Raw genomic sequence first — 20,770 nt, forward strand, 5'->3', positions numbered from 1 at the left:
CTTTAAAGAGCTCTAAAAGAGGAAGTCCCAAGTACCAAACGGACATCAATCACCCCCACCTAAGTGTGAAGTTCTCACAATAACTTCTACCCTGCAGTCTCCACACAAGGGAAAAAAAGATGAGTCTCCAGCTCTTTCCCAGAAAACAAGAAGATATATGCCCCCCAAATTCCTGTGCTTCCTCTGTATCATCTCTAGGCTCCATCTGTAACCATGGCAACAGAAAACAGCACAAAAGACAGCTGAACCATGCAAAGGCCAGAGTTAAACCGGGAAGTGAAAAATACATACACACTTTAAAGCCCAAGAACATAACGCCCTAGAATAAGAACGGCTGCTCCCCCTCCCCTCCAAAAAAGAGGCTTGGGAGAAAAATACCAAAGAAAGAACACAAAGGAAAAAGAAGAAACAATAAGGCTTACTTATGTCCCATTCCTAGTTATCCAGATAGGAGACAAGGTTGGCAAATATAAGTGGAAAACACAGAAAATGCACCCCCCGCAATATTTTAGCTATTTATTTCAATGCTATTCAGCAAACGTTTTGCTTGTAAGTTTATCACTTCCTCACCTTGGCAGAGGTAAGAAGCAGCAACTACCCAAAAAGAGTGACAACACAGGAGTAAATTATGGGACCATGTATAATCTGCTAATTGAAAACCCAGGTTTTGGATCACGGTATTGTACCTTAAAGTTCCTTTTTTAAAATTGCTCTTTGTATTTGCAAATGTGAAAGAAACATCCCTCTCGCTTCTTAAATTTAAAACTTCCACTGGGTTACGTTATTGTCCAACAGTCGTTTCAGATCGCTTTTATTTTCATGGGCTGTTCACAAGGCATCAATAATGTACAGCCAAAACCGAAAGCGCTAAGATCTTTTACCAAAAAAGAGGCAAATAGGTCACACAAAGTAGGAGGGCTGGAGACGAGAGAACCCTGATGTCTTGATTTACAGTTACTACTCTTAAGCCTTATGCTCTTTGCTCTTTACCTTTCTTAGTTCAATAAGGATAATAATTTTACTAAAAGGAAATCTCTCTTACTTGCTTTTTAATGACCCTAGTCCTCCTTAGAAAGGCTACCAAAATCCCCTGCCAGAATAATTGAATGGGTTGGGGCACCGATTCCTAAATTTAGGGGAAGTTTGCATTAAATATACAGCATGACCATGGGAGTATCCGAAGAAAGAAAAGTTAATTTTGTAAGAAGTTGCAGTGACAGGTTCAAAAGACGGGACAGCGTGGGGCAGGTTGGCTCTGGGAAGCGTTTGTAGCCTGGGAGTCTCTAAGACAACACCAGATACGAACAGTGCTGTCAGTTACTCCCTCAAATCATGTAAACTATCCCTTTTGCACAGGAGCACCAGGCTCTCTCTCTCTCTGGCAGCAAGTCTAGCCCGCTGCTTGGGAAAAAGGCAGGCGCATGGTCAAGGGGCTCTTTATCCCGCAGGTCCCTGCAACACAGCGATGCGCATGCGCCCCGAGGGCAGCGAACAAGCACCCCTAGCTCGTTCACACTCGCGCATGCGCCGTCACCCATCTCGCCGCAGGCGACAGCTCACTATTTGGCAAGGGGGATGGGGCTGGGAAAATTATGGGGGGGCCGAAGGCAGGGGGCGCGTTTGTGACTCCTGAATGCTTGGGATTAGGAGAAGGAACGGTTGATAAGGCTCTGGCATTCACAGGCCACGTAACCCGGAATGTGGGAAATGGGGCAGAGTGTGTGTGTGGCGCGGGGGAGGGGGGGAGTGGGGGTCAGTCACCTCTTAAGGGAGACGCCCCCCCACCCCACCCCCGCTCCGACAGGACAACCCTTTCCCTTGACTCTCCTCCCCCCACTCACCTGAGAGCGGCGGCGACAGCTGCTGGTCCCCGTCCCCCTGCGCTCGCCTCATACTGTCCGCAACATCCGGGACCTGCGGGACCGCCGATACACAAATACACACACACACACACTCGGAGCGCGCACACTCACACACACACACCGAAACACACCGGCCGGGGCGTCATGGCGTCAGCACGCCGACGCAGCGAGCGCGTACCCGCCGAGCCCCACCCCACGCGGCCTCCGCCCCCTCTACTCTCCTCCCCTCCCCTCTCTGGGTTCTCCTGCTCCTCCTCCGTCTCAAGACTCCGCCTACCTTCCCTATTGCGCATGCGTCTCGGGGTGGGGGGAGTTTCTCACCAGGGCCTGGGGATTTGAGAGGAGGGAGGGGCCTGAGAAGAAAGAGGCGGGAACTCGGAGAGGGTCGCGTGCAGGGTGCGGCAGGCTTCGCGGAGGTGCGAGGACCAAATAGAGCCGCATCAAGGGAGGGAGTCGGGATGGGCGTAACAATAAAGGCATTTAACAACAGCAACTTACATTTGCAGACAGGGTGTGGATTCCTATCCACTTTTACATGCATTACCTCATTTCTTTCTAGTCAACTGTGCGTCGGTAACCTATTTTCCGGACTTGGATGATGGAGACTCTTTTAAGCAACTTTTAAAATGTAGCATTTGGAAACAAACATGAAGAGCCATTCGTTTGACGGAAGGCAGACATACAAGAAGCTTCATTGAAAGGGAGCGGATTAAATGACAATTTATTGTCTTGGACACCTGGGGCCCCAAGTGGCTTTGCTCACATCCTACCTCCCAAGGGCTATCAGTGATTCCTGAGTTGAGTAAAAGAAAAAGGTCTCAGAGCATCTTGGCCTTGGAAGAAAAAAGGCATATCTACATTAGAGCAAAAACAGTAGGGATAGATTTTTTTTTTTTTGCTACAATTCTTTCCTTTAGCTTAAACTTTAAAAAATTATTCTTACTGAATCAAGCCAAATAATCCAGGGCAGGCATTGTCTCTTCTCCAAACTGAGACTGTAGCAGTAAGTAGACACACATGCAAATAAGTGAGAAGGCGTCATATCCAAAAGAGCAACTAGATGAACCTGTGGGTCATGAGGCGACAAAGTACGGGCCCTTCCTTGGGGACAGCTATGGGAAGTTCTGCTTCTGTGGGACCGTCTCCAAGAGACAGTAGTGCTCACTGTCTCCTGCCACTTGCATCCTGGCGCCAGGTGGCTGGTGAGTCTGTTCAGCAAGAAAGGTTGGGCTCCCATGAGCACAGCCACGGGGGAGGGAGGCTATGACAGTGCCAGGCTGCCTTCATTTTCAAATACACAAGCAGATCCTACAGTCTCGCAGCTTAAAGTGTCCTAGGAACCACAGATGAAATAGTCCAAACTCCTAAAGCTTGCTCCACCCCTATTTCAGCTAAAATGTTCAATCAAGAAATGGAGACCCTAAATTCAATAATGATGCAGTTTCTGTGCCTACACTTAAAATAAGAAGCTATCAGACTGATACTTGAAACTTTCCAATTAAATTTCACTCAGAGTTTCCCTGGTGGCCTAGTGGGTTAAGGATCCGGTGTTGTCACTGCTATGGCACAGGTTTGATCCCTGGCCCAGGAACTTCTACATGCCGCAGGTACAGCCAAAAAAAAAAAAAAAAAAAAAAAATTCACTCATCATCATCAATAAACATTCACACTGTCAGCCGAAGCTGGCAAAGTTTTAGGTCGTTGGGAAAATTCAGTGTCCCCAGAGTAACCCAGTAACCAGTTACAAGTAACTGATTCCTAGTGTCACTGAGGCTGTTTAGTTCCTGTTCTCTTGACTTCAGATTTCACAGGATGGCAGGGAAGAAAGAAAAGGGGTACTCCTTGGAGGTAGGAGCAAGGAGGTAGGGAAGAGGCGAAGAAGGAAGAAACTGGAGGCATAGACCGCAAACTTTGGCTAGGTCACAACTGAGGCTAATCATTACATTTTAGTTAGACTCTGCCTGGGACCTAGGAAGTGATTCCTCAGAGGTGCTAAGTCTGTGCCTACAGCTTGTCCAGGCTGGCCCTGAATCTCCAGAGACCTGGAAAGACATTAGAGTCCCATTCCCCATCTGTAGCCTGGTGCGATGAGGCTCCCATTCTGCTGTGGGGACCATACCGCCCACCTGAGATGTGATCCCCGCAACCTCTGTACAAAGGACTTTGATTTGGTGTGGATCTGATTAAATGACTGTAGATGTCCTTGGAAGCACTGTGTGGAGGAATTTTAAACAGCTTCTCCTTTTTAATATGCACTTCCTCTTCGGTTTTAATTATTTTGTTCCTACATTTTCCCTTTCAATTTACTAAAATCTAGAAATGTAATTAGAGCAGAGGCTGGGCTCAGAGAAAGCTGCCAGGATTTCTACAGCATGATTAAATATACTAGGCATCCCTTTAGTGTGGGGCTGAAAAAATAGGATTCTCATTATTATCTTTCCTTATCCAGGAAAGAATCAGCACCACGTACAGAGACGGATTTATTGAAAATGCAGCACTAATTAAAAACTCACCCAGCCTCTTGACGAGGTATGGGGGGGAAAGTGCAGTTGTTTAATTATTTTCTCCAGTTACTGTTTTGTTGTTGCAACTACAACAAGCAAGAAGCCCCCCTCCCCTCATTCCTCTAGCCTCAAAATTCTTCTCTCCCTCAAGAGGGACTTAATGAGGCTTTTATCTATGCAACAACAATCAAGCTTACAATGGCACCAGTTCAATTCACCGCTCTTTGTGAAGGTAGGAAACAAGCAGCATGCATTTTCTTAATCCAAAACACAAATGACACAGTGTTCTTTGGCCATCGTGAGCCAGGTCTGAGCAAGGAATCTGTCCACAAGTCTCCCTAAATGTCTGGTATTTATTCTGCCAAAGAGGACCTTCAGCTCCAGTTTACAGTCCAATAAGCAAAGGCATGGTTTCCCTTGAAGGTGTAGGGGAAGTAGAGGTAGGCAGGAATGAATAGAAAATGAGTACATGGGAGTTCCTGTCATGGCGCAGTGGTTAATGAATCCGACTAGGAACCATGAGGTTGCGGGTTCGATCCCTGGCCTTACTCAGTGGGTTAATGATCCGGCGTTGCCATGAGCTGTGGTGTAGGTTGCAGACACGGCTCGGATCCAGCGTTGCTGTGGCCCTGGTGTAGGCCAGTGGCTTCAGTTCTGATTCGACCCCTAGCCTGGGAACCTCCATATGCCGCAGGAGCAGCCCAAGAAATGGCAAAAAGACAAAAAAAAAAAAAAAAAAAAAGAAAGAAAAAAAGAAAGAAAGAAAGAAAATGAGTACATGGATAGGAGATAGATAAGCGGGAAGAATGATCCTTAGTAGGGGCAGGGTCCTGTCTAAAGGAACACAGACAGATGACACAGCCCCAGAAGACAGATGTAAGATGATATGCAAGAAAGCCTATCAACAAGAACACACTGATGAGGTCGTGCTAAGGCTGCAAGAGGTTAATAGAAAATTGGCAGTGAAGAAATATTTATTGATTGACTAAATTTGTTCGTTATGCAGGTTGTGGCTTAATGCGTTCCAGCCTCCTTGTCTGGAAACTCAAGTTCAAATCCAGCACTAACACTTACTAAATATAAACGTGGACAAATCTCGCTGAGCCTGTTTTTCCATATGAACAATGGAGAAAATAATGCCCACTCTATTATATTGTTGTGAAGGTTAACCAAAATAATATTTCAACATAGCCTATTCCTTCTAGACCAGAATAGACACCACTTATGTATGGATGTGTTCTGAACATGGATTTGCAGGGTAAGTATTCCTATGCCTGCAGATCTTCAAGCCTCACTCTAATCTGTGTGCCATCTTCACTCCTTTCCTCTATGCCCTTCTTTAGAATTCTTCAGTAAGCATGGAATCAAGGGCACCGCACAGGCTTCTTGGCCAGCACACTGACACTTGCTAGCGGGGATCCCTAAACAAGCCCCTTGACCTTGGAGGCTGTTTCTTCAGCAATCAGTCAGGTCTCTGGTTGCAAGAGCTGACCCAATGTTGGCTGTAACAACCCCAACTGGAATCTACTAAAGAAGTATCTCTGGCTCCCAGAATTCACAGGAGCCGAAGCCAAGGGCTAGTAGAGGAAGAACAACAACCTTCTTTCGCAGGACCTTCTGGCGAGGGGGTCCAACCACAGGACCCTGCCACAAAATGCCACCACCAGACATGTGACTCCTGAAGCTGCCATTGCAAAGGATGTCTCACCTTCCTTCTAGCTTTGTGCCTCATGCTGCCGACCCAAAGCCCAGGCAGCAGCACCCCGTTGACTAATTCTAGACCACATCTTATGTCCTGACCACCATGGAGGAGGGAAGAGGAAACCAAGAAAGCCCTCGCTGCTACAGTGTCCATGGACACTCCTCGCGGATGCTGTCCGCAGCAGGGTACTTATTCCAAACAGGAAGGGGATCAGCTGCTGCAAGGCCAACCCTCCCACCCATCCGTGAAACAGGGCATTCATCATAGGGTAATAAGCAGCTTCAAATGACATGTCTATTCAAACGTGCTTGGCCTGTAAAAGATACTCTGTTACTGTACTTCCATCTTTTATAGGATGGAAGGCTTAGAATGGTCTAGCTGAGGATTTGATCCCTGTGCTTGTAGACATTGAAATTCTCAATTTTTCACCTGGAGAAATGTTTGGGTGAGATGATGACTGAAGAGCGGAGTACCAGGCAGAGAAAGAGGCAGCGGGGAAGAGAAGAGAGGAAACAGCAAGTGTGAGTTCACCTTGTCCTTGATTTTTGTCTTAGACTTGGCCACACAGCTCCACCTCCATCTCATTCATCTTTAAAACGAATCTAAGAATTACCTGAGGTCATTGTTTCAAAATCACTATTAGAAGGTCAATATTTGTTTTCCACAAAGAATATATTACCAAATATAGATCATCTGCACTGATATGAACGATCTCCAGTGGTTTTTGGTCCTCTTCTGAATGGGCTTGATCCACTACCTGTTGGTATTGGCCCTAAAATAATATTTACCTAAATACAGATCATTTGTTTGGCAAAAGCATATTTTTCCCTTTGCCTCAACTCATATAGAAATTACTTCAGATTTCACAATTTAGATTATCCTTGCCCTGGCTCTACTTTATCAAGGTGAATTGATTTCAATTGAACGTTTATTCTACCTTTGAATCCTATTTTGAAAAAAAGGAATTTAATCTAAAATTCAATTATGGAAGGTCTGTGCCCAAATGAACAGTCAACCAGCCCTTACTGGATGCTCCCCCAGGTACAGAGCTCTACCAAAGTAACTACAGGAGAAGTCAAAACAAACAAAAACATTGTCCCTATTCACAGGGAGTCGTCAGTGTAGAATTTTAAATTTCACAATGGGAGGAGACCATGCAGATTCTCCAACCCAGTCGTTTTTGTGCAGTGTGTGCTTCTCAAGCTCTGAGCTTCTGGAGATTTGCCTCAAGGTCTCCAAGGAAGGGAAGATCAGCCAAGGTGGCAGGGATGGTCCAAACCAAGCGAGCCTTGTTCTCTTTCCACTCATTCAGCCATCATCCTTGAGTCTTCTCCCTTGGTACCTCACATCGAATCCATCAGGAATTCCCATCAATTCTAGTTTCAAAGTATCCCTTGAATCCATCCACTTCTCTCCATCTCCCCAGTTCCATTCAAATTCTAGCCAACATTCTCTTTTCCCCGGACCACAGTAAGAGGGTCCTAATTGGTCTTCCTAAGTCTTTGCTTGTCCCTCAATCCATTCTTCCCTCAGCAATGAGGCCACTCTAATTAAAACTTAACACAGGAGTTCCCATTTTGGCTCAGCGGAAACGAATCTGACTAGTATCTCTGAGGATTTGGGTTCAATCTCTGGCCTCGATCAGCGGGTTAAGGACCCAGCGTTGCTGTGAGCTTTGGTGTAGGTCACAGATGTGCCTTAGGTCTGGTGTTGCTGTGGCTGTGGTATACAGCTGACAGCTACAGCTCCAATTCGACCCCCAGCCTGGGGAACAACCATATGCCACAGGTGTGGGGCTAAAAAAACAAAAACAAAAATAAAACTTAAGTCAGATCGTGCTTAAAACCTTTGACTATCTTCCCATTGTACCAAGAGGGGGAAAAAAAAAAAAGCACCCAAACTTTGTACCACTGCCTTTAAAAATCTCATATTCATGTGTACTCCAATGTTCATTGCAGCACTCTTTGCAATAGCCAAGACATGGAAACAACCTAAATGTCCATTGACAGAGGAGTGGATAAAGAAGATGTGGTACATGTACACAATGGAATATTACTCAGCCATTAAAAGGAAAGAAATAAGGGCATTTGCAGCAACATGGATGGACCTAGAAATTATCATGCTAAGTGAGGTTAGTCAGATAATGAGACACCAACATCAAATGCTATCACCGACATGTGGAATCTACAAAAAGGACACGATGAACTTCTTTGCAGAACAGATACTGACTCACAGACTTTGAAAAACTTATGGTTTCCAAATGAGACAGGTTGAGGGGGTGGGGGGAAGGCACTGAGAGTTTGGGATGGAAACGCTGTAAAAATTGGTTGTGATGGCTGTTGCACACCTATAAATGTAATAAAATTCATTGAGTAATTTTTAAAAGTTACACATTAAAACCTTTAAAAGAAAGAGTCTCATATTCAACTATTCGATTTTGCCTCATGTCGCTTTTTTTTTTATTTTTTCCTGTCTTCGTTTCAGCCACATTGAGCATCTGTCAGTTTTTAGAACCCATCAAGCACTTTCCCTCCACAGGCATTGATGTTACTATTCCTCCTGCCTGGAACACTTTCCCTCTAGCTCTTCACATAGCTAGTTCTGCCTTTTATTTCAGGTCTCACCTTATTTTTCACATTCTCAGAAAACCTTCTCTGACCACTTATCAAAGCAAGGACTGTCTTGGTGTCTTCGTATTCTGTGTACATCCTCTATAATTACTCCTAATAATTTATAATTGTTTTGTGTATTTACTTGTTTATTATCAATTTCTCCTAATCAATGATTAGCTCCAGCGTGTTTTTGGTTGTTGTTGTTGTTTGCTTGTTTTGTTTGTTTGTTTGTTTGTTTGTTTTGCTTTCTAGGGCTGCACCTGTGGCACATGGAAGTTCCCAGGCCAGGGGTCAAATCAGAGCTACAGCTGATGACCTATACCACAGCCATAGCAATGACAGATCCAAGCAGCATCTGCGACCTATACCATAGGTCACAGCAATGCCAGACCCTTAGCCCACTGAGCAAGGCCAGGGATCGAACTCACATCCGCTTGGATCCTAGTTGGGTTCATTAACGGCTGAGCCACAACAGGAACTCCCTTAGCTCCAGCCTGTTTGTTTTTCTCTCCATAATGTCCCAACATTCAGCACAGTGCTGACACGTGGACAGAAGGTGCTTAGTACACAGTGAATGAATGAATGTATAACAGAAAGCCCTGGACATTCCTGGAATGTCAAAGAAGTTCGGAAGAATGAAAGGAAAGTTAGTAAGCAAAAAGTGTGGAGAAGGGGGATGAGGAAAGAAAGCAGTTCAGGCAGGTAAAGATCCTAAGGCTGGAAAAAGCATGGAATTTTTTTAGAAACTCAAGGAAAATTAGTGTGGCTGGAGTACAGAAAGCAAGTGGGAGGGTTGTAGGGGCTGGGTCAGAAGAATCAGGAAGAGCCAACCAGCATCTCTCCCTTGCAATCCAAACCACAGGAAGGACTGAGACCACGGGAAGAGAGAATTCCCCAAAGAAAACGCAGGGTGCTCTTGGCAGAAGGGGGAAATGAATGCAGAGGCCAACCCCAGAAGACCATTATTCCTGATTTTCGTTCTACCTCTCCTGTTACTCCTTTTCAGTCTATTTTACAGGCTCTTTCTTTGGCCTTCCTTTGACTGTTGGCTTTCCTTGGATCGTGTTCAGCTTCTCTCCTCTTCACGCTGTCCTCACTTGCCTTGAGATGGCTCCTTCACTCTCACAGTTCCACTGCCATCCATCTGCTAAAGTATTTCAAATCTTTCTTGAGCCAGGTCTTTCTCTTGGGCTCTAGATTTCCACCTCCAGCTATTAACCCGATATCTTCAGTTGGATGGACCATAGGCACCTAATATTCTTCAGATGCAAAGCCTGCTTCTCCTTTGGTGTTCTCTTTTCTCGACAAGTAGTCCAAGCCGAGAAACTGGAAAGCATCCTTGACGCCTCAAGCTCCCTTCTAATTCAACACCAAGTTCTGACAATCCCATACTTTAGTCATCTCCCAGTTCTGCCTACTTCCTTCTATCTTCACTGACACCTCCCTGATCATAGCAGCCTCCTCCCTGGCCTCCCAGGCTCTGGTCTTCACCCTTCTGCTTCATTCTCCACTCTGCAGCCAAGGTGAGATTTCTAAAAAGTCACCCCGATCGAGTCACTTCTTTGCTTTCCACCCTTCCTTGCCCTCAATATAAAAACCATACTCCTTAATAGAGGTGAAAAACTCTTTACCAGTGACCTGTGCCTTTGCCTCCAGGTGTTCTTTTTTGCTTCCCACTGTACCTTAGCAATAAGGTTTCCCACCATTGAAAGAACTACTTGCAACTCCCAGAGTAAAGCAAGTTCTTTTTTGCACGTACTGTTACCGCTTCCCCAAACAGTCCTCTCTACCCCTTTCCCGGGCCCTGCTCTCACCTTCCCTTAGTTAACGCACTGCTGATTCTCCAGGCTTCAGTTTACCCATCTGTTCCTCTAGGAAGCGATGCATGACCCCTAGCCCTGAGCTAGTTCTCCCCATATTTCTCCTCCCACTGCACTATATCGTGGTGGCCTGTTTCCCTCTCTGTCCCTCACTAGATGAGAAGCTCCTTGGGGTCAGAGATTTCCCTTTTCTTTTTTTTTTTTCTATTGTATTTCCAGCCCAGGGCAGCCTTCCTAGCATATACTAGGCATTCAGAGAAAGGCTCGTGGGATAATACGTGAGAGAAGGAATGGAACAAATGTTCCTTTCAGGAACTTGGATCCTATAGTTTCAGCACAGAAGCCTCCAGCAGCTTCCTCTTCCTGCATCCACTGTTTGGCCACAGGCTGGTCAGCAGGCTGGACAGCAGCCTGTGAGAACCCTGAACATCTGCTCAAGAGGCTCCTTGACTCACACCATCCGCTTGGGAGCCCAGGCTTCCCTTAAAAGGCCACCTTATCGGAAAGTGCCTTTGATGGCATTTATGAGCTCTATTTTTATCTGTGTTGGAAAAGTCTCAGAGTTAATTCCCAAGCCAACAACATTAAACTCAGGAACGTGGATGAGCAAGAAAGCATCGATGCGATGCCTTTGAGTCACAGCTTTGTTTTCCGTGGCAAGGCTTCCAGTCCTCCAGTCACTGGGCCCTTGTTTTGAAGGCCTGACTGCCTCTAAAGTGCTGCTGATGCCACATTCCTTAATATGAGATCCGGCAGCCCTGCCTGGTCTAGGAAATGGTATCCTCTTGCTTAGGAGTCTCTGCCCTCGGCTGGGACCCTCAGAGCAGAACCCAGAAGGGAGGGCCGGCCCTCTCCCAGGTTAGTCAAGCTGGCTTTCTACCCGCACCCCCACATGGAAATGAATCGTGGGTGATAGCATTGCTCGCAGCAGGAAGGAAGGAGGCAGAGTGGCCAGAGGAGAGGGCTCCCAGTGCGCTGCTTGGCCAGAGAGCTAATTGGACAGAAGCTACAGAAATGAGGAGAGTAACCCAGCAGGGCTGGCAAGCAAGGCGAGAGCCTGTGCCAGGGAAAGGATTCGCTGTCAGAACTGGAGGAGAGAGAGAGAGAAAGAGAGAGTGATGGAAGGGAGGTGTATGAAGAGAGGGAAAGGACATGAAGCCTGAAGGAAGAAGGGTGGCAGGAGGGAAGCAGGGAGCAGCCCAGATGGAAGGAATCATCGCAGTTTGTAGAGAAAGGGATGAGGACGGATGAGCATACATTTCCCTTTAACCTAAGGGGAGTCGTTTGGGGAAAGGGGATGTTGGAGAGGCAGGTGGAGGCCCCAGAGGTGAGGTCTGTTCCACTCCCCTGTGGCAGATTAGAAATCAGAGCCAGGGCCTGTATCAAGAAACGGTCTCGGAGTTCCCGTCGTGGCGCAGTGGTTAACGAATCCGACTAGGAACCATGAGGTTGCGGGTTCGGTCCCTGCCCTTGCTCAGTGGGTTAACGATCCGGCGTTGCCATGAGCTGTGGTGTAGGTTGCAGACAGACGCGGCTCGGATCCCGCGTTGCTGTGGCTCTGGCGTAGGCGGGGGGGGGCTACGGCTCCGATTCAACCCCTAGCCTGGGAACCTCCATATGCCATGGGAGCAGCCCAAGAAATAGCAAAAGAAACGGTCTCACTCCCAGATTCAAGGTACTGAATTTGCCACCATGCCTGCCTCTGGGAATTTAGGAAAGATAGGTTTTATCAAAGGCTGCTGGAACCTGGAAAACTCAGGCCACTATTTGAGTCCACCCCCGCCCCCACCCTTCCCTTAGCAAAAGGCTAAACACTTCAGGGCAGGGGCCACACCCCAAGGTCTCGCACCCCAATCACCCCTGCCCAGCAGCACGCACACAGCCCAAGATCACAGCCCCTGTGCACCTCTCCCTCTGCTGGCTACTCTGGGACAGAGACCAGGCTGAAAGCTTGGAGTCTGGGCTGAGTCAGCACTGCCGGTGGGAGAGGTTGCTTCCTGGAAAGTCTTGCTTCAAAGCTTCTGGCTGACCAAGCACTGGGAGGGAGCATGAGGCAAGCTGGCGGCCATCTTTGGCCTTCATGATACCTCCACCAGGAGTTCCCATGTGGCTCAGTGGTAAACAAACCTAACTAGTATCCGTGAGGACGCAGGTTCGATCCCTGGCCCCGCTCAGTGGGTTGAGGATCTGGCATTGCCACAACCTGCAGTGTAGGTCACAGATGAGGCTCAGATCTGGCATTGCTGTGGCTGTGGTATAGTCTGGCAGTTGCAGCTCCGATTCGAACCCTAACTTGGGGACTTTCACAGGCTCATGTGCGGCCCTAAAAAGATAAACAAAAAAACCAAAACACCTCTCACCAGAGAGAGAGTCATGGGACAGAAATTTCCATAGTCCACCTTAAAAAGAGACTCCAGGGTCCCCAGGTTGCCCCTCCATCCTCTCTGGTTCAAAAAAATCACATTTTTTTTTCTCAGGGCTCTCAAGAGATGTCAGGACCAAGGTGGAAGTTCTGATTCCTGATGGATCTAGTTACTTCTCCTGAAAATCAGATGAAATATATGCTTTCTGAGTCTCAGATGTCTATTTTCTGAAGCTAGGTCCTTATTCACTGGGGCAGCAAGAATGCACACAGGATGCTCTGCGTGGGCGCAAGGCAGCACTCTCTCGATAAAAAAAGACAGCATACCATTAGCAGAATGAGCGCCTGCTCCAGTGGTCAAGCTCCCACTCTGTCTCTGGGGGCTTTGATGGGGAGTCTAAGCCATCTTCACCCTGCTCTTTCAGTTGGGAGTTTCGATTCCCCCCAATGCAAGGTGGAGGGTCATTTTGATGATCTCACTTTGGACAAGTGAGAAGAGAAAGCATTTTATTTTGACCCCCACAACTGCTTGCTATGCAGCGGGCACTCTAGTGGGTAGGGAGTGGGTGGCAGCAGCTGCCAGACACCTTCCCCTGGGGGATGTATCGGTTGGTGCCAAAAGCCTGTATAAGCTCTTTCTGATCTCTGTGCCAGCGACTCCAGGTCCTGGAAGGAAGCCAGAGTCCACCCTGAGCTCTGCGAGCTTCTCCTCCCTCTCATCCACCGAGAATGGGAGGGATGGCTTGGGAGCGCCTGGAAAGAGGAGTCGGCGGTTCTTAGACGTGTTTTCCAGCTGTCACACCTGCTACCATGAGAACTCACACTCATGAGCACATGCACACTCAGCAATAAATTGTTTCGGGCTTTCTGGTTCCATCTGTCCCACGCCCAAAGCAGTAGGAATAAGAACTCCCACCGACAAACTGTTGTTCCTGTCATGGCGCAGTGGAAACAAATCTGACTAGGAACCATGAGGTTGTGGGTTCCATCCCTGGCTTCACTCAGTAAGTTAAGGATCTGGTGTTGCCGGGATCGGTAGTGTAGGTCATAGATGTAGTTGGGATCTGATGTTGCTGCGGCTGTGGCTGTGCTGCAGGGCGGCAGCAGCTCCCATTGGACCCCCTAGCCTGGGAACCTCCATAGGCCATGGGTGAGGCCCTAAAAACAAACAAACAAACAAAAAACTGCTGTTCCCATTTTGCCTCCTTCTCCTTCCCCTCTTTCCACCCTGCCACAAACATTTATCGATGCTTGACTGGCACCTACCCTCTGCCAGTCACTGTGTATTCGGGGCTAAAGACACAAGGACATAGTCTTGAGGGAGAAAAAAAATATATAAATACCAACCAGAGAGTTACCATCGTGGTGCAGCGGAAACGAATCCGACTAGGAACCATGAGGTCTCGGGTTCGATTCCTGGCCTCGCTCAGTGGGTTAAGGATCTGGCATTGCCGTGAGCTGTGGTGTAGGTCACAGACAGGGCTTGGATCTGGTGTTGCTGCGGCTCTGGTGTAGGCTGGCAGCTATAGCTCTGATTGGACCCCTAGCCTGGGAACTTCCGTGGGTGCGGCCCTAAAAAGACAATATATATATATATATATAATAAAAAATAAAAAATAAAATAAATATTAACCAGATGCAAGCTGGTGGTATAGTGTTGCAATATGGGAGGTGGCAAGCTGGAGGCCACAGGCCAAACCTGGCTTGTAGGCATGTTTCCTTTAGCTGGCAAAGAATTTTAAAAATTGTCAGAGTTCATGCAAAAGTCAATATTTCCATCTCTTTTTTGAAATTGAAGGTTGGGCAACCATCAGGAGGAGGTGAAAAGCCACTGCCATCTTTAGAAAGGACATGTCTTCTCAAGGTCATAGGCCACATACCCCACCCCCTTCCCGAGTGAGTTAACCTGGCTCGTTCTGTTCATCCACGTTTCCTACAGTGATTGTGCAGGTGTTCGAATTTTGGACCCTTAAAATGAAACGCCATCAGAGGACACAAAGAGGGAACTGTCACCTCCGCTCAAGGAAGTCAGATCAGAGATGGGTGAACTAAGTCCCCGTGCCTGGTGGATTTGATCACGTGTTTATTGCTTCTTCCCTGCCCCCTCCAAGTACCACCAGCCCACAGCAGGGCACCTGGGACAGGGTCGTCCCCACGCATGCTGGCAAACTCATGAAATGTGTTGAATGAATGGAGTCGCTAGAAGCAGCAGGTGGAAAAGGGAATTCCAAGCAGGGGGAATTGTGGGTAACAAAGGCCTGACAGTGAATGGTGTAGTGGGAAACTGCAAAACAGTTCGTGGCGAACGGGGGTGGGGTGGGGGTGCCAGAAGTGTGACAAGGGGGTGGGATCAGGTCGGGTGGAAGCAGCCGGAGTTGAAGCCTGGAAAATAGACTCCAGTGGGATCGTGAAAGGCTTTTCACAGTGTATTTAGGAAGGTAACCATGGCATCTTGGAAGTGATGAAAGGAGTGAAGTGACAGGATCAGATTCTTGTTTCACAGAGATAACGCTGGCAGGCTGCTGGAGTGGGGAGCAGTGGGAAGCTCCAGTGGGAAGACAGAAGCAGCAAATAGAAACTTCAATTCAATGTTCCCCTTTCTGAGGCCCTGGAAACACCACTGGGGATCTATTTTAAGAAAATGGTGCCCCCTGCTGATTAAGCCTGGGCTCGCATCTTACCTTGGCCAAGAGGGAAATAAAATGTTTCGCCCTGAACAAAAGTTTCTGGGCTTCCTCCTGTGCACAGAATTGCAAGTGATGCTGCATGGGAGAGTGCCTTCCTTTCCCAGGAAAAGAGGGGCCCACAAGGACAGGTGACAATGACTATGGCACAAATTGTGTTGCCAGATAAATATAGAACACCAGCTAAATCTGAGCTTCAATTAAACAAGGCATAATTGTTTGGCATAAAGATGTCTCAAATGTTGCATGGGACATGCTGACACTAAAAAAGTATGTGCTATTTTTCTGAAATTCAAATTTAGCTGGGCATATTGTATTTTTATTTGCTGACCCTAATAACCCTAGATAAAATGTGTTGGGGGCCGGGGGCAGGAGAACACTAGAAATGAAACTAGAGGAGTTCCTGTCGTGGCGCCACAGAAACGAATCCGACTAGGAACCATGAGGTTTCAGGTTCGATCCCTGACCTCGCTCAGTGGGCTAAGGATCTGGCGTTGCTGTGAGCTGTAGTGTAGGTTGAAGATGCGGCTTGGATATGATGTGGCTGTGGCTGTGGTGTAGGCCTGCAGCTGTAGCTCCAATTGGACCCCTAGCCTAGGGGTGCGGCCCTAAAAGCAAAGAAAAAGAAAAGAAACTAGATGCATTACTCTTCTTGGGTTTTTCCGCAAATTCAAGCTCACCCTTCCATCGAAACAGGGCTGGAGATGATGCTTTCTCATTTCTTGCAGTGATACCCAGTTATACAATAACTCTACTTGGGAAGTCACTTTCTTTCTTTCTTTCTTTCTTTCTTTCTTTCTTTCTTTCTTTCTTTCTTTCTTTCCTTCTTTCTTTCCTTCTTTCTCTCTTTCTTTCTCTCTGTCTTTCTTTTTTCTTTTCCTTCTTCTTCTTTTTTTTTGTCTTTTTAGAGCTGCACCCAAGGCATAGCAACGTGGGATCCGAGCCATGTCTGCAACCTACACCACAACTCATGGCAATGCCAGATCCTTAACCCACTGAGCGAGGCCGGGGATTGAACCCATGTCCTCATGGGATTGAAGCCATGTCCTCATGGATACTAGTCAGATTCGTTACCACTGAGCCATAATGGGAACTCCTGGGAAGTCACTTTTCAATAAATGAGCGCATGATTTCAGCAGATCCTGGGTATAGACCCTTAGGAGAATCAGAAGAGAGCTGTGGAGCCTCCTAACCAAAAAATCGACCTACTAGCTTCACCAGAGTAAGCACCTGTGTTCCACACACATTTTTACATAAAATTTCAGGAAGTTCCCAGCCTTCGTGTTAAGAGTGACATGTTCCCTGTAAGGCTGTAGTCTGAATGCGCAGTTCCAGGGTCCTGAGGGGGCGGAAATGGTGTCTAGTCAGGCCCTAAGCTGAAACAGGATGCTTCTGCCAGCTCTGGCCACCCACGCACCATGACAAAAGACAGAGGTGGGCAGGAAGAAATATTCTGTCTCTCCCCCTTGGAGAATGCCTTGAACCTCTTCCCTCTCCCACCTCTCCCAGAAAAAACAGGGAGTCAGGCATATTTGGACAGAAGATGCACCAGCCCTCGTGGACTTGCGCCTCGGCAAGTGGAAGGCACTGAATGCAATCGTTCCTGATTCCAAGACTCTCTTTTCTTCTCTTTTCCAGCCTTCTTGCCACAGCAGGCGTAGCCCCCTGGCTCTCAGCTGAGGACTGTGCCTGTCAGAAATTATCTTTCACCAGGAGGGGAAATTCCGGATGAAATTCTGGACGCTCTGAACTGGGTGATCAAAGTCTTGGGCTGAACATCCTGGGAGGAGACCTTGGCGTCGAGGTGCCGAGTCTGTCTTCCTCCTGCAGCCCTTGCCGAAGAGCGTCCTGGCCGCCACCGTCTGCTCTCCTCCTGGCCCCGCAGAGGGAAGGCAGAAGGGGCCCAGATCAGGTGGCTGTTGGTTTTAGACTCTCTCAGAAGGTTCTAAATGATGAGAAACCTCATCGCATGTTGCTTCTATCTTTTTCAGTATGCCTATGTGACACTCAGCTCCAATAGCCTGCAGTATGACATAGAGCCCCCAAGTATGAAATTGATCAAGTCATTTCAAACAAACATCATAATGATATACTTACCGTGTATTACCATAGGATAATCTTCTATATTGAACATTTTCTACAATTAATTGACATTTGTTTAACCTGTATATGGCTATGATTTTCAACTCTGATTTCTTTGGAAGAAGGGTTCTTAGTTCTGAGGTGGATAGCTTTTCCTAAAATGTTTAAATTTAAAATGTCTTTTTTGGGACTCAGTGGTAAGGAACCTGACTAGTATTTGTGAGGACACAGGTTCCATCCCTGGCCTCACTCAGTGGATTAAGGGTCTGGCATTGCCATGAGCTGTGGTGCAGGTTGCAGACAAGTCTCGAATCTGGCATTGCTGTGGTTGTGGCGTAGGTCAGTGGCTACAGCTCCAATTCAATCCCTAGCCTGGGAACTTCCACATGGTCTGGTATGGGCTTAAAAAGATGAAAAATAAAGTAAAATATCCTTCTGTAAGCCATAATGATATTGGATTTTACTCTTTTGGCTGTGCCCATGGCATGCAAAAGTTCCCAGGCCATGGATCAAACCCAGACCACGGCAGTAACAACACTAGATCCTTAACCCACTGTACCATAAGGGAACTCCTCTCCCACCCCCCATATTAGATTAAAAAAATTTTTTTTCTTTCAGAGTTCCTGTCACAGCTCAGTGGTTAATAAACCCAACTAATATCCATGAGGACACAGGTTCGATCTCTGGCCTCGCTCAGTGGGTTAAGGATCTGGTGTTGCCGTGAGCTGTGGTGTAGGTCACAGATGCGGCTTGGATCCTGCGTTGTTGTGGCTGTGGTGTAAGCCAGCAGCTGTAGCTCCCTTTAGACCCCTGGCTTGGGAACCTCCATATGCCTCAGGTGCGTCCCTAAAGACAAAAAAGACCCCCCAAATTTTTTTTTCTTTACTGCCACACCTGCAGCATATAGAAGTTTCCAGGCTAGGGGTCAAATATGGGCTGCAGCTGCTGTCCTTCACCCCAGCCCCAAACAACGCTGGATCCAAACCACATCTTTGACCTACATAGCAGCTTGGGGCAATGCTGGATCCTTAACCCACTGAGTGAGGCCAGGGATCGAACCTGGATCCTCACGGATACTAGTCAAGCTCTTAATCTGCTGAACCACAACAGAAACTCCCTGATATTAGATTTTTAAATCAATGTCCTTACTTATAAAGCCAGCATACCTATACCAGCCCCCCAAATTATTCAAAAAATTCTACCAGATCAGGAAATCCAAACAGCTGGAAACCACTGGCTTAGCTCGCTGACCTCTGACATGTGGTCAGCAGAGACTCACTCTGGGCCCTGCCCTTACACAGAGTTGTGTGACCTTCCTCTGATGACTTTTGGTGGATTTCAGGCTCCCTGTTCCAAATATGGGGAGACTTGCTTCTGGCCTAAGCTCTCCCCAGGAGTGTTGTAAGGATAAAATGTCATGAACTAAAGAGCTTTGGGAAAGGAGGCGCTCAATAAATATGATTGCCGTTCCTAAAGACAGCTGGTGTGCTTTCAGTGGGAAGGGCTGAACGATCCCACAGAGACCCAGGACAATTTCCCTGCCAGGACATCTGGGGAGAGTGACCGGCGCCACTCATAAAATGTGCAAACTGTTCCACTGACAAGTGGGACCAGACGGCAGAGCAATGGGCCCCCAGAGGAGCTTGGCTTCTCCGCCTCTGAGGGCACAGGGCCAAGACACAACGAGAACTCGGGGAACCTTGAGTTCCAGTTAATCCCTCAGAGACCTCCTGCAGGTTGCCTCACGTCCCTTAACTTGTTTTTCCATTTCTAGAAGGGGTAGGTACCCGCTCAGTCCTCTTCACAAGGGCGTTACGGGGCTGTGAGAAAACACACCACCCAACACCCAACACCCCATCAATCTCTGGCCTCGCTCAGTGGGTTAAGGATCTGGTGTTGCCATGAGCTGTGGTGTAGGTCCCAGATGTGGCTCAGATCCTGTGTTGCTGTGGCTGTGGTACAGGCTGGCAGCTATAGCTCCAGTTTGACTTCTAGCCTGGGAACTTCCATGTGCCATGGGTGTGGCCCTAAAAAGTTAAAAAAAAAAAAAAACCCTAATTTTAAAGATATTCCCACAGCACTCTCTTTCCACCATCTTTCTGTGCCACCATAATGGTGCGTGAGAATGTCATGGCTGATGCCCTCAAAAGCACCAACAATGCCCCAAAGAGAGGCAAACGCCAGGTTCTTACTAGGCTGTGCTCGTTAGGTTTCTAACTGTGCTGAAGCATGGTTACCTTGGCGCATTTGAAGTCACTGATGATCACAGAGCAGGGACACTTGTGAACCTCACAGGCAGGCTAAACTCCACAGTGTGGAGTTATCAGCCCCAGGTTTGACATGCAACTCAAAGATCTGGAAAGATGGCAGAATAACCTGCTCCCATCCCATGAGTTTGGTTTCATTGTACTGACAACCTCAGCTGGCATCATGGACTATGAAAATCGAGGCAAAAACACACAGGAGGAAAAAAAAAAAACTTGGATTTTTTTGTTGTTGTTGTTGTTAGGGCAGCACCGACGGCATGTGGAGGTTTCCAGGCTAGAGGTTCAATCAGAGTTGTAGCCGCCGGCCTACACCAGAGCCACAGCAACACAGGATCCGAATCACGACTGTGACCTACATCAGAGCTCACGGCAACGCCGGATGCTTAACCCACTGAGAAAGGCCAGGGATTGATCCCTCAACTTCACGGTCCCTAGTTGGATTCGTTTCCGCTGTGCCACGATGGGAACTCCTGAATTTTTTTTGTAGGAATGTAATACATACGTGCAAATAAAATGGCTCAGTGGACCAAAAAAAAAAAAAAAAAAAAAGATCCACAGTGAATGTTTAATTCCTGCTCGTTTGAATTCTTTGATAAACAACACATAATTGTTTTTGCTTATAGTGATTAATTCCAGAATAGATTTCCCTATGGTTTTACCCCACATCACATCTGTGCATCACTCCCCTTGCCCAAGGCCAAGAGGTGTACAGGAAAGGGAAGAACCTGAGCATAAACAGCCAAGGAGGCGGACCTGATAGTTTGACCAAAATAGACGTTAAGTACAATACGCCCCAAACTGAAAACACAGGGCTGGTGCCCTCCCTTCTACCCACAGCAGAGAATTAACTGCAGGAGAAAGTCCTTTGATGTTTA

General features: G+C 47.4%; 1 protein-coding gene and 1 pseudogene across 9 annotated transcripts in view; one reads left to right on the forward strand and one right to left on the reverse strand.

Moving 5' to 3' along the window:
- The window catches only part of SPOP (speckle type BTB/POZ protein), a 68,308-nt gene extending 66,300 nt beyond the window's left edge, over positions 1-2,008 (reverse strand). For all 9 annotated transcript variants that reach the window (XR_014821184.1, XR_014821185.1, XM_084984736.1 and 6 more), the window contains exon 1: positions 1,842-2,008. The gene's annotated coding sequence lies outside the window, so the exon portion shown is untranslated. The remainder of the gene's footprint in view (positions 1-1,841) is intronic.
- A 17,732-nt stretch (positions 2,009-19,740) lies between these two features.
- LOC100737031 (small ribosomal subunit protein uS8-like) lies at positions 19,741-20,407 on the forward strand (annotated as a pseudogene).
- The last annotated feature ends 363 nt before the right edge of the window (positions 20,408-20,770 follow it).

This window comes from Sus scrofa, chromosome 12, assembly GCF_054392235.1.
Source record: "Sus scrofa isolate SSC_HxYL_T2T_F1_AM1 chromosome 12, Sscrofa_HxYL_maternal_Yorkshire_Landrace_v2.0, whole genome shotgun sequence".
NCBI lineage: Eukaryota > Metazoa > Chordata > Mammalia > Artiodactyla > Suidae > Sus > Sus scrofa.